General features: G+C 43.5%; 1 non-coding gene across 1 annotated transcript; it reads left to right on the top strand.

Moving 5' to 3' along the window:
- Positions 1-864: 864 nt before the first annotated feature.
- LOC112833481 (U1 spliceosomal RNA) lies at positions 865-1028 on the top strand. The gene has a single exon (XR_003210641.1). It is a non-coding gene; the product is annotated as a U1 spliceosomal RNA (small nuclear RNA).
- Positions 1029-4320: the final 3292 nt, after the last annotated feature.

Below are 4320 nucleotides of genomic sequence, written 5' to 3' on the forward strand. Positions count from 1 at the left end.
TGTGACCTTGGATGTCTCAGAGCCATGCTCAAACCATCTGAGCTAATTGGCTTAGACACTCAGGGATGAGGCAGGGTCCCCCACCTCTGGGATAACAACACCCCATTTCTAAAATGGCCTGTGGGAAATTTACAGGGTCATGGTCATGTTATTTATATGCAAATAGGAAAAGAAAATCCATTCCAGCAGGCTGCCCTCTAACTGCAAATACCAGAAGAAGTTATAAACACACAAGAGGAAGAAAGCCAAGCAGTCTGTTAGCATTATCTCAGAACGCCTAGGAAAGTGAGCCGGCTACATCAGTGGTTACAAAGGGCTTGGGCAAAACTCTACGGCCTACGGCCCTTGGCATCAGATGTTTTCCTTATGCTAATTTTGTAGATAGCAACTTTTGCCTTACATTTCCATGGTTAAACCAAGGACAGCATAACATACATGTATTCTTTAGAACTCCATTTATATTGTAATCACTTCTCTGTGCTGCTCCTAGAGCAGCAGGAAGCCCCTGATTGGTCTCCAGGCTTCCTCAGAAGTTTTTTCTGACCTCTTTCTTAACAATCGGAAGTTACCAGTAAACACTCCTCTCATGACCTCCTCCAAGTTCAAGTTCAGTGTGAAGGTCAGACCTGGTGGCTTTATTTTTTTTTAAGATTTTATTTATTTATTTGACAGAGAGGGACACAGAGAGAGAGGGAACACAAGCAGGGGGGAGTGGCAGAGGGAGAAGCAGACTCCCTGCCGAGCAGGGAGCCGGATGTGGGGCTCGATCCCAGGACCCTGGGATTTTGACCTGAGCCAAAGGCAGATGCTTAACAACTGAGCCACCCAGGCGTCCTGATCTGGTGGCTTTAAAAGCGGAGTTCAATACTTACCTGGCAGGGGAGATACCATGATCACGAAGGTGGTTTTCCCAGGGCGAGGCTTATCCATTGCACTCCGAATGTGCTGACCCCTGCGATTTCCCCAAATGTGGGAAACTCGACTGCATAATTTGTGGTAGTGGGGGACTGCGTTCGCGCTTTCCCCTGGAAAAAAAAAAAAAAAAAGCGGAGTTCAAAGTCAGTCTATCGTCATTTTTCATTCCTAGCTAATAATTTTTTTTTTATTTTAAAGATTTCATCTAGCTTGCAGATTTGAGTAGTTTATTAGCCCCAACAGAAAAGGAATGAAAGCTTTAGCTCTTGACATTTCACCTGGCTTGGAAAGCCAACAGGATTGCAGGATGTGGGGTAAAACTTGACCCACAGCACCATCTCCTGGTCCCGTCTGGTGCATTGCACTGAGAGTGAAAAGCAGCTGGTAACGGCTGAACACTTCTGCATGACGTTCAGGCCCTTAAAGTTCGCCAAGCCAGCCATGGTGTCAATGACCCATCTCTCAAATGTGAACGTGTGCGTGAGTGTGGCCTTCCCAAAAATGCTCAGGACATTGATTAGTGCCAATATTAAAATCCACCAATGTGGTGTAAAACCAGGGACACTAAAAACTGGCAAGAACATGCAGGTGTTAAAAGGGGAAATGAAGGGACACCTGGGTGGCTCGGTCGGTTAAGCCTCTGCCTTCGGCTTGGGTCATGAGCCCAGGGTCTCGAGATCGAGTCCCACATGAGGCTCCTTGCTCAGTGAGGAGCCTGCTTCTCCCTCTCCCTCTGCCACTCTGCCTACTTGTGCTATCTCTGTCAAATAAATAAATAAAATCTTTTTAAAAAATAAGTAAATAAAAGGGGAAATGAAAAAAAAAAACCTCTGTAACAGTGTGAGAAAGCTTCCAGGAGAATACTGGTAGGAGAATAGAGTACTGATTATGATCCCAAGCTTTACAAAAAAAGAGAATAAGGACAAGTGAAAAGTGGGAGGTATGAGGATAGTTGATCTCTTTTTCTAATATCACTTAATAATGCACATTGTATGTGCAGCAAATGAGGACACAGAGGTAGCCAAGGAGTCGTTTCCATGAAATTGTACGAAACATACAAAAAGGATTGATCCTAATCTTACTTCATGGTGGTATATCATACTCATAGGAAACATCTTCCCAAATGGAAACTGACACATGGTGACCACTCTCGACACTACACAACAAACCATTTCTTTTCTCCCCTAAATCAGAGCAGATCATGTGGGCAAGGACATCCCTAAAACTGAAATGATGCAAGAGCATCAATACATACTGCTAATCTCCAGGAAATGTTATCTGCCAATCATATAGTCCCTGAAACAGTCATTTCTAAAACTGGTTTACATAGAATCCCTTGGAGAACTTATTAAAAACGGATTTCCAGATGCTACTCCCATATCGGCTGTAACAGAATCTCTAAGGCTGGAACCCAAGAGACTACAGGTTCAAAATGCTTCCCAGGTGATTCTCAGAGCAACAAGTCCATGAACTCACAACTCCCACATGGGGATCACAGCTATATCTTTTTATTTTTAATTTTTTATTGTTATGTTAATCACCATATATTACATCATTTGTTTTGGTGTAGTGTTCCATGATTCATTGTTTGTTCATAACACCCAGTGCTCCACGCAGAACGTGCCCTCTTTAATACCCATCACCAGGCTAACCCATCCCCCTACCCTCCTCCCCTCTAGAACCCTCAGTTAGTTTTTCAGAGTCCATCATCTCTCCTGGTTCGTCTCCCCCTCTGACTTACTCCCCTTCATTCTTCCTCTCCTGCTATCTTCTTCTTTTTCCTTTTTCTTAAAATATGTTGCGTTATTTGTTTCAGAAGTACAGATCTGTGATTCAACAGTCTTGCACAATTCACAGCGCTCACCGTAGCACATACCCTCCCCAATGTCTATCACCCAGCCACCCCATCCCTCCCACCCCCGACCACTCCAGCAACCCTCAGTTTGTTTCCTGAGATTAAGAATTCCTCATATCAGTGAGGTCATATGATACATGTCTTTCTCTGATTGACTTATTTCACTCAGCATAACACCCTCCAGTTCCATCCACGTCCTTGCAAATGGCAAGATCTCATTCCTTTTGATGGCTGCATAATATTCCATTGTGTATATATACCACACCTTCTTTATCCATTCATCTGTCGATGGACATCTTGGCTCTTTCCACAGTTTGGCTATTGTGGACATTGCTGCTATAAACATTGGGGTGCACGTACCCCTTCGGGTCCCTACATTTGTATCTTTGGGGTAAATACCCAGTAGTGCAATTGCTGGATCGAATGGTAGCTCTAATTTCAACTGTTTGAGGAACCTCCATACTGTTTTCCAGAGGGGTTGCACCAGCTTGCATTCCCACCAACAGTGTAGGAGGGTTCCCCTTTCTCCACATCCCCGCCAACATCTGTCGTTCCCTGACTTGTTAATTTTAGCCATTCTGACGGGTGTGAGGTGGTATCTCATTGAGGTTTTGATTTGGATTTCCCTGACGCCGAGCGATGTTGAGCACTTTTTCATGTGCCTGTTGGCCGTTTGGATGTCTTCTTTGGAAAAATGTCTGTTCATGTCTTCTGCCCATTTCTTGATTGGATTATTTGTTCTTTGGGTGTTGAGTTTGATAAGTTCTTTATGATTTTGGATACTAGCCCTTTATCTGATATGTCATTTGCAAATATTTTCTCCCATTCTGTCGGTTGTCTTTTGGTTTTGTGGACTGTTTCTTTTGCTGTGCAAAAGCTTTTTATCTTGATGAAATCCCAATAGTTCATTTTTGCCCTGGCTTCCCGTGCCTTTGGTGATGTTTCTAGGAAGAAGTTGCTGCGGCTGAGGTCGAAGAGGTTGCTACCTGTGTTCTCCTTTAGGATTTTGATGGACTCCTGCCTCACGTTTAGGTCTTTCAACCATTTGGAGTCTATTTTTGTGTGTGTGGTGTAAGGAAATGGTCCAGTTTCATTCTTCTGCATGTGGCTGTCCCATTTTCCCAACACCATTTGTTGAAGAGACTGTCTTTTTGCCATTGGACATTCTTTCCTGCTTTGTCAAAGATGAGTTGACCATAGAGTTGAGGGTCCATTTCTGGGCTCTTGATTCTGTTTCACTGATCTATGTGTCTGTTTTTGTGCCAGTACCATACTGTCTTCATGATGACAGCTTTGTAATAGAGCTGGAAGTCCGGAACTGTGATGCCACCAGCTTTGCTTTTCTTTTTCAATATTCCTCTGGCTATTCGGGGTCTCTTCTGGTTCCATACAAATTTTAGGATTCTTTGTTCCATTTCTTTGAAAAAAGTGGATGGTATTTTGATGGGGATTGCATTGAATGTGTAGATTGCTCTAGGTAGCATTGACATCTTCACAATGTTGGTTCTCGCAATCCATGAGCATGGAACGTTTTTCCATTTCTTTGTGTC

This window comes from Callorhinus ursinus, unplaced genomic scaffold (assembly GCF_003265705.2).
Source record: "Callorhinus ursinus isolate GAN/ISIS: 27379988/994484 unplaced genomic scaffold, GSC_fseal_2.0 scaffold25, whole genome shotgun sequence".
Classification (NCBI taxonomy): Eukaryota; Metazoa; Chordata; class Mammalia; order Carnivora; family Otariidae; genus Callorhinus; species Callorhinus ursinus.